Raw genomic sequence first — 13,033 nt, forward strand, 5'->3', positions numbered from 1 at the left:
CTAAACCTTGCAATGCCATACATGAGGTTTCACAGGGTGCTGGACCACAGATTGCTGAGATTGAGTTACCTGCTATAGTCAGGCAAAAATCACACAGCAATAAGGGACTAAAATGTTACCAGATGTAATTTGCCAGCATTTTATTGAAGGCTGAAACTCCAGACCAACTTAAACCAGTCAAAGCTGTGGTAGCAAGAATCGAAGGAAGCTTTCAGCATGCATAAAATCATCAAGATCTGGAGTTTCATCATGATGAAAAGAGAAATATCTTGCTTCAACATTTATGCCAAATTTTGGAAGAGACCCAAAACAGGACTGGGGTGAGATTTTTCCCACACACTCACTTTATTGTCTAAACAAAGGAGAATCAGGTTCTTTCCACCAGAAGTCAGTATTCTGCAGTACAAAGAGCAGAGTTCTGGCAGTGCTTGGACCTGAAAGGCAACTCTGTCAGAGTGACAATGTGGCAGTCAGTCAGCAATAAAACTGTTAACCCGAGTCTGGCCTTGTGTTGCCCCAAATCGCTGCAAAAGCCCCAGGAAAGAATAGACATCTCAGCTTAGAAGGATAAGGATGCCTCAGCTGTAACTTCATCTGTAGAAGCAACCACCCCTTGGAAATTTCAGCTTGTTTCATACCCCAGTTCCTCCTGAACAGGAAACTAATGAGTGGCATAAAAGGTGCTGTTAATTAAGAGCTTTTAAGATGCCAGACTTTCTCCATGCACAGGCTAAAGTCAGCAGTTCTGTAGGGCTTGGTTCAGGCTGCAGACCAGCCCACAGCCCCTGGCAGCAACAGTCAGATATTTGGGAAGATGTTCAGCAAGTATTTAACCCACTGTTAAAAGAAGTCCACATCTTGTTTAAATTTCTCAGACTGCTTGCTCCTGCTAAGAAACATTTGACATGACAGAGCTCTGAGGTTGTGTTTTTTGTCTAGAAGGCCCAAGCCAGTGTTAAAAACATGAAAGGAGCACTTTAGCTTGGTGAAATCAAAGAAAATGTAGTTATTCTACATCAACAAAAGTAGTGCTGTGCAGAAACAGGCCCCAGATTCTCAGGTTCCGACAGAATTCCTACCACAAAGAGCCTGTCTTAAAAAAGGCTGTGGGTCTCTTGCAAATTAAGAGGCACTGCCTATGTTTGACATCAAGGCCTGTTTGGTGCATTAAAAAAAGCCCATCATGTTGGAGGAGAAGAATGCTCTGTTTTACAGAGCTAAAGCTTTCAGTATTCATTTCTGCCTTGATACAAATGAGGCAAGCAAATCCCATCCAAATCAAAGTCCATTTCCTTGCTGTTATGGCACATGGGTCAGATAAGCTCATTAAAACTAGGAAAAAAAGGGAGAAAAGGAGACCAAGTCACAGCATGTTGGTCACATCTCCCAGGCTCCTAGTTGCCGAAAAATTAAGCAACAGAATCTACTTGTTATTGCCAAGTTTCTAATATCATCAGATTAAATAACTTCAACCTTACAAATTGCCTTTTATATGAAACCTTCGAGGAGAGAATCTCCTTATTTCATGTAAAGCACCTGATGCTGCAGCAGTGACTGAGAGCTGTCAGCAAGCACTGCCATTACCCTGGCTGCATCCTTCACCTACACACCTAACTGGAAATTACAGCTTTAAAAATGAAAAAAAATCTAAAAGAATTCAAGCAAGGAAGGTGGGTAACTTTTCTGCCGTGTTTGTTCTCATGACAGTTAGAAAAGATTTCTTCAGTCCTCCATGGCTGAATGTAGAGAAGACCAGATATTAAATTAAACACACAGCATGGGACACCCTCCTCTTATTTTGCTCCAAGTCTGTGCACAATATAGAGAACTTGCTTTGCAAGGAATGGTCTTGTTTAAATAGCTTGATAAATTGGATTCCTTTGATGCTGTTTGCTCTTGCCTTCCCTAATCTCTCCTAATCATAATGATTTTTTTTGTCTGCAATGCATCTGACCTACTTCCACATTCCCCCCCCGCCATCCTTCTGTTCCTTTCTATCTATATTCTCTGTGAAGTATCTATGTTTTTCTGCCTTTTCTAAAAAAAATATTTATTCCAAAAAAATTAGGATCCTTGGGCAAATGAGGAGAGGTTTTGATTCTCATCAGCCAGTGAATGCAGGAAAACACATGCTCGGATTTTTCTCCTTTAACCAGTCCTGGAATCAACCTTTATCAGTCCCAAGATATCATGTGTCTACATGGAATTTGTTGAACTCTTTGAACAGGACTCTGACAGAGACCTACAAAATGCAAGCAGATGCAATTCTTAATCATTCCAGCAAAAAATGAATTTGGCAAATAAAGAAGCAACTTCGACACAGGAACAGAAGAAAAATAACTGGCTTTAAACAGTGGCAGGTGCATCACTTCAGATAAATTATACACCATCCATCCCAAATGCTGCCTGAAGCAGGACAGCCCAGGGATTAGGGTTTTAATAGGGAATTTAGAATTAAGGATTACAGTTCCTGCTCTACTCCAGCCAACCTGTGCAGCTTTGGCTATTTACAAAACAGGGTTAACAAATTTCTTCTTCTCTCAGCAATATTAAGAGATCAGAAATGCCAGATATTTCTTGGCTGTTAAGGCTAAATACAACTTAGAGTAGATAATTATTGGATGGGATCTGCTATAGTTTTGCACAGACCTCTGCAGGCTCTGACCTGAGCGGGGAAGCACTTCAACTCATGTGTAAATTCTGGCATAGTCCAAGAGAGAAGAGCAAAGCCTGTTCACAGCCCCATCTCAGCAATCAGATTAGTTTCTACTAGATCCCAGAATGGTTTGGGTTGGAAAGAACCTTAAAGCTAACTCAGTTCCACCCCCTGCCATGGGCAGGAACACTTTCCACTAGACCAGGCTGTTCCAAGCCCCATCCAACCTGGCCTTGAGTGTTATTTCTCTTTGTGTGTGTCTGTGTGTCTTTTTGTCTTTTTCTTTGTTGTCGGTTTTGTTGGGATTTTTTGTTTTTGTTTTTGTTTGTTTGTTTGTTTTGGGTTTTTAGAGTGTTTGTTGTTGTTTTGTTGTTTTGGTTTTTTTTTGTTTTTTTTTTTTTCTGAGAGTCACATAGTGGTGCAACATCTGCCATAAAGGCAAGGAAAGAGCTGCTGGGTGAATATAAACCACTTCCACGACAGGTAGGTGCTAAGGACCAAAGTGCCGCAGTGTAACTGAAAACAGCATTTTATCCCAAATATATTTGTGAGGTTGTCCCTTTTTGACACAGAATATAGCAATAAAATAGGAGAGGGATTCAGTCTGAATTAAGCTGTGACAAAATAACACCAAAGACTTCAGGTTATTATTTTTGATCAGACCTTAATTATTTTCCATTTCTTGCCACTTCCACTCTTCCCTGGAGATCAGGAGAGGTAATAGAAAAGCAGCTTTTACATCAAGAAAGTAACTTCTTTCCTTTTTTCTGGCAGACTCCACTAGGAAACCATTTGCAGAGGTCTCATCTATGGATTCAAGAGCCAGCCCTGCTGCAGACTCTGCTCCTTTCTGTACCAGTAATGCCCCAGTCTTCAGTCCATGTTTTGAGTGTCTTGTGACCAAGTAAGTGAGGTTCCTATCTGCCCTGAGAACATGGCTACCTGGACATACCTGTCTTTTAGGATATCCAGCCAGCTGAGTTCAGCAGGAGCCAGGCAGCTCCACTGGTGTTGTGGCTTGTGCTGTGACTACAAGGCAGTGAGGGAGGATCAGGTCACTGGAAATATAATGTGTGCTATCACCACTCAAAGTGTAATCATTCAGTCCTGGAACTAATACTGGAAGATTTGGGAAAAGCAGTACAGAATCTTTGACAAAACTTTGGAAAAAATTAATAGTCAAGAGTCTTAATTCCCCTTGTGTGTGTGAGTTCTTCCTAACTAATTGCTTCAGAAGCAGTGTTTGGTTTGCTGCATCATGGGAGAGTGGAGAACCTGGGCCTATGTTCAGGGAACAAATTGTTTAGAGCCAAGTGAGCAAAGACAAAAGGACAACAGGAATCAAAGGGGATTGTTTCTGATCCAAGAACACGAGGCAGTTGGAAAACCGCCTCCAAAGTAAATTGCAAGAAATGGCAGGTGCCATTGTAGCCAGAGAACTGAGAAACAAGGATATTTCCTGAGCAATAAACCAAGTTGAATTACATAAAAGAAGAACTTAATTAAAAGCGACAACCATCCCCACTCCAGGCTTCCACCACCCGTAACATTTTGTGACAAACCAACAAGACACCCTAATACTACAGCATCCAAGGGGCTCTCATTTTACCACAGAATCTGTGAAGTTATTTTCATGAATGCCAAGCCAAAGCACAGTGAGGATAAGTGACCACATTCATACAATTTGTCTCTGGCACTCTCCAGCTGGATCTGGATCTCCCACAGTTCAGGCTCTCACAGCTGGACTCCCTTTTAACACATCACCCCCTCAACACATGCACACCTACAAAAAGGGGCAGAGCACTGGCCTCAATTTATTTTTGTTACTAGAAAGCCAGTGAATCAGCTCTCGTTGAGAGTGGAGAATCAAGCACGTGACTGTTCAAAATTCAGGGGAATAGGGAAAGACATAATTTTCCCTCCTGTCCTCAATACCTTACATTAAATTAATTTGTAGGGTGTAAACCCCACCATATCACACACTCCACCACTCTTCTGACTAACAATGTTTGTCCTCTTGTCAGACACCTGACAGAGCCAGAAGAGCTTCTTCATCCAAGAGCCTTCTGCTCACACTGAGCATTCAATGCATTAATTACAGGTCTCATTTCCACTTGCTATCTTGCACTTGTCAGAAGAACTGTGCAAAACTCCCCTATAAATGAGAAAAGAAAGTCTCCTAGATTAATCAGGCTTAAAAAAAATAAAAAGCAGCTCATGAATGGAGTATATATGTCTAATAGCTAATTATGCTGTTAAGTCATGGAATCTGATGATAAAAAAAAATTAGCTATCCCCAGAAGACACACAATCTAATAAGTGTTCATTGCAAATCTAGCTCCTAAATCTACTGCCCACTGAGCTAATGAGGAATGATTCAGTCAGCCACAGATATGTTTTTAATTTCACTCAGTGTTGTGTGAGGCTGCTACAGAGAGCACAACTGGGGAGGACAGTCAGCACAAACCAGCCAGCCAGGAGGAGCTCCCTGGCCAATTCCTTCAGGGCTGGAAGATGAGGAAGAAAATAGGGCCATAATGAAGGCTTGGGGACAACAATTGCCAGTAGGAATTCAGGCTTATTTTTTGGTTTGATGTAACTGTGGAGAAGCACTTTTGTTTATGTTTGGCCAATTTATGGAACAGGGAGAGATTCTGAAAACTTTGCTGCTTTTTAGCAAATCTTCTCTCAGGGCACTCCTCATCCTTATCCCCTGGTAGCTATTTTTATTTATTAATGCCAGTAAATCATAGAATCCCAGAATAGTTTGGATGGGAAAGGATCTTAAAGCCCATCTCATTCCACCCTCTGCCACAGACAGAGACACCTTCCACTATCACAGGGTGCTCCATGCCCTGTCCAACCTGGCCTTAGACTCTTTCAGGGATGGGGCAGCCACAGCTTTTCTGGGCACCCTATGCCAGGGCCTCAGTACCCTCATAAGGAACAATTTCTTCTTAATTCCTTATCTAACCCTTCCTTCCTCCACCTTAAGGCTTCCCCTGAGTCCTATCCCTATATAACCCGCACCTGCCCTTTGGGAAGCAATACCTGGTGACATTCCTTAATCTCTGAGCTAAGAACAAAGCTATTATCATATTGCTTTCAAAAACTGATCAGCAGCTCCAGTGATAGAGCACTAGGCAGCAAAACTCCCATCTACTAAATAAATTGGGATGTGCTTTCTGTTTTCTGACCTACATATTTATTCAACATGTATTTTCAAGGGGGTGGTAGCACACGGCTTTGCCCCAAGAGAGATTCCATATCATGAGCTCCAAAAAAGTGCCACAACTGATGATGCAGCATTTTTAAACAAAATTGCAGATACAGGGAGGAGAGTGCACTTCCTATTCACCTTCTAAGAGAGGAGTCAAGGGAGAAAAAAGACTCACAACTCCTGAATGGGCATGTAAAGGACATTATTGGGGAACTGTCCTTGGAAGGGACATTTCCTATGCCTTTCTTGTTTGCTGCCCACAGGCTGAAATGCCTGGCCCAGCTGTCACTCCGGGATGCTCAGAGGGAAAGCAATCACATAAAAGCACTGCAGACTTGACCTGAGGCCAATTTCTCTCCAATGTGAGTTCAACCAATCAGCCAAGGAACCTTTTAGCAAAATTCCGTGCTTATTTCTCATACTTCTCTTTCCTACCCATTGCTCAAAGCCACCCTCAAATTTTTCCTTCCAGCTTCCGATCTTTTTCCCCCAGCTTGTTCCTTCTGGCCCCAGAAGTGCTCTGTGATGTTTCCTCCCCTCATCTGGGATTCTTGACCAGTGTCCAAGGGACAAAAGAGCCTCTGTGGGCTGCACACAAGTCCAGAACACTGTATCTGCTGGTTCCAGCTCAATTCCTGCAGACGTCTTCTCCAGGGGAACTTTACTCACACTGGAATTGTGTTGCCCTGTAGGGACAGAAAGCTGGAACATGTCATCTCTTCTGTTGCATTTGCCACATCTCTTGTGCTCAGCTCTTATCACCTTTTCTACTAACTCACAATTTAGTCCAGGTTGGTGCTCAGGACTTCTCCCTCTCCTATTCCAGACTTTCAGGGTGGCTAATACCAATATCCAGAATACCAGCAATTTCCCCAGCATTGTAGTCCTGGTATCTGCCAAGCTCTCCAGCTCAATATCAACCTGAAACTGCAGAGCGGTTACATTCAGTGTTCATATCCTGAGCTTTCTATCTACTCTCTTTTAGTCCATTCATTCAGGTTAAACTTTGCAGCCTTAACCTTTTTTAATCTACAGATAAAGATTTTTATGCAGTCCTGTAAGTGAAATAATGTCTATACAAGTCTAAAAGAATTATGTGTTGAGGTCCAGCCTGCCCTTAAAAATAAGTGTGAATTCTGTTTTTTACTGCAGCAATATTACAAACTGACTCTCAACAAAAGGCAGTATGAAGTTTTAGATCATTACTAAGTAATTCAGTAGGTTTTGGCTATAGATATTTTGAGAGCAAGCACTGAGTTTTGAGCTGTTCTAAAGGCTTCAGCTTTATAGCTCTGTGTTAACTTTTGTGAGGCCCAAAGCCAGGTACAGGGAGCCTTTGAGGACTGAGAGTAGGTGATACTTCATTGTAAGATTATTAAATTCCTACAGTATAATTTATTTGCTTAAACAAATCACCACCCAGTATTTTGGGTTAACAAATATAGTTTTCATAAAAAAAATCGTAAAATATGTAAATAGCCATTGACAAAGTGCTAGATTGATTAGTTTTCTTAAAGAATGTGCCCTAAAACATCAGCAGCATTCCACAGCTTTTCTGTCATTGTGCAAAGGTCACACAACATGGGCAAGTTGCCACAAATATTTACACTTGAAATAAGTTTTGTGGAAGAGGACATGAATAGTTGAGCTGAAATGAGTGCCCTGCCCATGAAAACTGCCCTGAAGCAGTAAAACTTGTGGTGAAAAATTACCCAGCAACTCATTTGCAAGAGGAGGTTTCCCTTCCATCAGTTGATATATGGGACACCAAGCACTAGAAGATTTAAATACTACTTCTAATAATAACTGAGTATATTTATAGATATTTGTAGTTATTTTCATCCTCAGGATAAATATGCAACACTAATTCCTGTTTAGCACCAGTATCTTATGGCAGCAACTGCTGCTGATTGTAATTATACAGCTGTCAGAAGTCAGGATCAACTTGGGCTTCCCCCAGCTCCGAGCTCAGTGTAGGAAAATAAAAATCTTGCTCTTAGTTGGAAGTCTAAAGTGCATTTGATGTAAGTAACCACCCTGAGCTTTTGGAAAGCTCACAGCCAAATAAAAGAACTTGGTTCTGTTGTGGGTTTTCTTACTGTGACTGTTGGGAAGTTCTACCCATCCCTGAACTTCACAGTAGATTTGTTACCAAGAAAAAAAATTAACAAAGGCTTGAAAAATTATCACCCCTTTTTCCTTAGATGTGGGATCAGTTCCCTGAAACAACACCAGAACAGCAGAAGAGCTGCCTCAGCACTTGAGTTCTAAGTTAGATGAAGATTTCACTGAAGATTTCACCAAAAGTTTCACTGATTTCCCCATGCTGATTAACCAACCCCAACACCACAGGGCACGGGTGAGCTCATCACATCAGGTTCACATAATGATCAGCTGAAGTGTTCTAGTTCAGGAAATGAATAAATGAAGATAAGTGTGGGACACAGCAAAATAATGAGGTCTGGCTCTGTCCTGCTTGCTCGTGAGCCCTCTTGACAGAACAGCTTTTTTTCCTTTATTATGCATTTCACTAGCTCCTCGCCCCAAAAATCTCTCTTGGATCTGGCTATGACTAAAGTGCATGTGAGGAGGAAAACCATCCACAGGTTTCCATAAGCCAGAGCATCTGAATTGTGTGTGACATGTTCCCACTTGACAGCTCTGTCAGGCTCTCCTGGAGGCTCCTCAAATGCCATACGTCTGTCCCAGCTCCAGAGAGCAGCTCTGCTTCTGCCAGCAAGAACCAGAGCCATTTCTGGCACCTGCTCTGTGCAGCCCCTCACTCCCCTCCTTTCACTTGCCCTCCTTGCAGGAATGTAACTCAGTGGGTGTGACTGGGAAGGCAGAGTTCAGATCTCATCCCAGTTCCAACCCTGACAGCCTTCATTTTGTTTTAAGCTCTCCCCTTCTCCGCAGTTCACTCTCGGATTCCTTCCCATGATGTTTTCAGGCCCCCATATAAGTCATCCTGCAACTTCTTATAATCTTTCCAAACTAAAGAGCCTCTAGACTTCATCCCACTTGCTCAGGGTTACAGCAGTCCAACTCAAAGCCAAGCCAGTCCAACATTCAGTTATAAGGAAATGCCACAATTATCATCATTTCAACAACTGGATGTCACAGCTCCTGCATCAGGGGTTAAGCCACACCCTATTAGAGATGGAGAAAATCTAAGGTTAAAAATGCAAGATTCAGTGCATTCTTACAGGATACTTCTCCAGCTTGTGTAGTTAAACCTCAGGCCTGCTCCAATCTGCTACATTCACTCGCTCCTGGCAATTCCACGAGAGACAAGAATAGGAATAGGCAGCTCTGGCCACACACATTCATAAATATACTAATTATTACACAACAGAATTTGCACAAAATATGGTGGGGAGCAGCAGTACTGAATCAGTCTCTGTAAAAACAAGGCAGGGGCTGGTCTACCCTGCACATCTGGTCTCCATCTCACAGTGCCTTGGACATCCTTTTCCAGATGCATTCCAGGGCCTTGCTGGATTTCCCTCCACCCAGTATCTTTACTCATCACAGGATCCTTTACATTCCTGCTCTTTCTCAGTGTTTTCCTCACCGGGTGTAGCACTAGTGTGTCCTAATTCACACCTATCTCCCAAACCCATTGTCAGCTCTCAGCAGAAAAAATACCCAATAGTCAAGTTACTAAACAGAGATTGTGAGCACTTGTTTAGCAAGTCACAGAGGCACACAAGTGCTAAGCCTTGCAGGGCCCTGCTTCCCTAACTCCTCTCAATTTCTTCTCTCATTACCAGAGCAAGCTGTGCCAGTTCTCCACCCATGCCAGTGCCTGCAACTGCCTGGAAAACTGGTGCAGTGGGGGTCTGTCCCAGGTTATACCAATGGAACTGCAAGTCTGCAACTTCCAAGCAAATACGGCACAAGTGGCTCAAAGAGAGAAATTGTGTGAACAAGTTGTAACACATTCCCACTTCCCTGTGCACCAAGGTCACCAGCTGGAATGCGCTTGCCTGAAGTTTGCTCTGGGAGAAACAGCCTGGGATTGACCCAGTGGGTCACTTCATTTCACAGATGCTGCATGGCAGAGTAGCTCCAGAAGCATTTGTGACACTATGAAGGAAGGATTAAAAAGCAAGAAGTTTTATTCTGTCCCAAACACAGCATCATATCTGCACACAAGGAGAAGCCAAATAACTGGAAGAATTCCATTCAGCAGCCTGGACACCCATCAGGGTGGATTTGACTATCAAAGAGACAGGCTGGAATAAAAAGTAATATTATGCTCTGCTTGTATTTCTACACAGCTGAACTTTACATATGCACAGTCCCAGAGACTGAGTGTACACTAAGAGTATTTTGTAAACACTGAGGTTCAAGGCCTTAAAAATAAATTTATTCAGTTACATTTCTAATCTTTCTCATTGCCTTATACAACCAAACACAATGCTCTCCACAGGGCTGACAGAATAGTAATAATTTTAAAAGGGTGAAAAAATTCTTGGGGTAAAGCCTACAGAATATTGCAAATTTAGACTGTTGTTTGCAAGCATTTTGAGTATTCAGTGACTATTTCAGCCAAACCAATTGAGAGGATGGTAATTTCTTTGCTAAATAGTCTAAATGAATGGTTCATTAAAAATCTGATCTCAGTTACTCTGAATGCTTATCTTTGTGAGTCCAGAAGTCACTTGAATTCACAGAGCTCTGTGTGTGTACAGAAATGTGCCCAGTGAATGGGTCTGTAGCAATGATGCTTTCAAATTTGGCAGCTGTTTTACCTTGGGTAGTCTTCCCCACCAGGAGTTTTTAATCCTGAACACATCTCAGAGTTACTGAACTCTGTTTCTAACCATCCACAAGGCACACACTACCATCACACCTGACATGCCCATTGTTTAGCTATCTTCCTGTTTATCACTTTAGACATTTTAGAAAATGTCATGCAACAGCAACAAGCTGTGGTTTTACCAGTGACAAGAACTCATGGCTCAGTCCCTGGGTGTAGGAGGTACAAAAACCAGTCACAGACTGATAGCTCTCATTTTGTGAACACCACACCCTTTCCTTTCCAAAGGATGAGCAGCTTAAAAAATATAGATATGCTGTTGGGTTTGTCCTGCATGAGTCAGGGGGATTCTCATATTTAAAAACAAATATTCTAGCTATAAAATATGGCAGGGAAAAAGAATTTACTGTATCTGATGTGTTGAGATGTCTGAAAACAAAGCACTGGGGAATGGAGCACAACCTGTCACAACACAGTGACCAGCTAAGCAATGAGCCGGACAGTCAATACACCCATTGCCAGGAAAAGATATATTTATTTTCCGAAAACACGAGTTGGAATATTGGTAAATGAGCAGAGCCTTTGTCTCTCCTTCCGCAGAGTCCTCTCAAACATGCCAAATTTGCTACTAAGTTACTTGGGTGAAACCTCTTGCTCTTATCATTAAACCTACTTCTGCAAAAGAGTATGACTTCAATTGTCAACAGCAATGTGCCTGGTGCTTCAATAGAGGCAAGATTTCACACTTGATATCCCCATCCTAACTGAATTATGTGCTTTTCCAGCAGGCATAAAGATTATCTCAAAACTGAAATTAATGAAAGTAGTAATATTTTTACGTTCATGCTTTTTTCTTGATGGCAAAACCACGGTAAAGATTCTGATAAACCAGCTTGTGTCTCTGCAGAGATTATCCTGGATCCCCAGCCCAAATTCACCCCTCTCTAGCACAAGCTGCCACAACCCTGCTCCAGAAAGGACTTGCCTTTCTCCTTGGGTTATTCACATCCCCAAGTGTTGCGGTGCGTTTTGCTTTGAATCCATGTTCGCCCCCTGTCCTCCTCCCTAATCCCCTCCCTTTCCCAGTTGCCAATTTTCCCAAGCCCTTCCCTAACCACCTCCCTTCCAAGTTGCCAATCCTCCCTATCCCTACCCCTTTCTCCAGAGAGTTCTGTGTCTGTCTTGTTGCCCTCGACACCCCATTTGTTACTGTGTATTATCCCCCCCTCCCGTTTTCCCTGATAGGCTCATGAGCTATTTGCCCCACTTTATACTCCTCTCTTACCATATCCTCATTAATTCACTTTCCTACACCCTCCTCCTGAGTTACTGTATAAAAACTTCTGTTCAGCCCCCCGCCCCCAGCCTTGTCTGGGAGCCCAGGGGTAAATCCGTTTGGTTGTACCCGTTTGGTTGTGTGCTCGCTGTGTGTCCCTGCCGGTAACTGGGATTGCAGCGCTCGCAGGGAACAGCCGCGCGCGCTGCAACATCCTCTGCAGGGACAGGGATTGCCTCACTCATCTCCCAAATGAGCCCTGACTAATGCTTGTGCTGTGCCCTGAAACACTGGGAGGAAAGGAACTACAGAAGTGCAAAGCAGCTTTCAGGAACAGAAACACATCTTTCACATGTCTTCCTTGTGGTTCTGGTTTATTTTGTAAACAGAGTCTAGTATTGTTTGCCATCAGCATCTTCTCAGAACAAACATACAAAGCTCAGAAGTCTCCAAATGCAACCGACTTTTTAAATATTTATCATTTCACTCCAATAAAAATATTTAAAAGAAGAAGAACATGAAGTGAAGGAAAGCCACAGTTATCTCACATCAACCTCTCAAAGTACAGCCAGGCCACCCTATGTAAACCAGAATCAAATTTTGTACCAGCTAGCACAGAGCTGCTCTCTAGGGCTTCTCTCAGTTGCGGCATCTTGCCATTGACATTCTCAGGCAAAAAAGCCACCTGCAAAACCCCAACAATTCCAAGCTAGGCAAAATTCCTTTCACTTTCCCTTATCTTCTTCCTCAGTGGAAAAAAAAAATGTAGTGGAAAAAGAAAACCATGTGGATCAAAAATCGTCACTCATGATAAAAAAAATTGGTACCCTTGCCGACAAATAGATATATACCAGTTTCAGAAGCTGAAACCAAGAAATCAGAGGTGGAGGAACTGCTACCTGATCATCTCCCTTCCTGTTGTCCCCTGGGGAAGTTTTTTTCCTGGATGCCCTGGCTAACTTGCTGATGAGGTGATGAGGACCAAGTGACCTTCAGATCATGGAAAGGGCAGATAGGCCGTGTGGACACACAGCAGCAACCTATAACTGGCGAGGGCTGAAGCAGTTCAGATGAGTCCTTTCCTGTTTGGCAGAGCTGGATATCAGGGCTCTGTGC

The sequence above is a fragment of the Lonchura striata genome, chromosome 24 (genome assembly GCF_050655825.1).
Source record: "Lonchura striata isolate lonStrDom1 chromosome 24, ASM5065582v1, whole genome shotgun sequence".
Taxonomy (NCBI): Eukaryota; Metazoa; Chordata; class Aves; order Passeriformes; family Estrildidae; genus Lonchura; species Lonchura striata.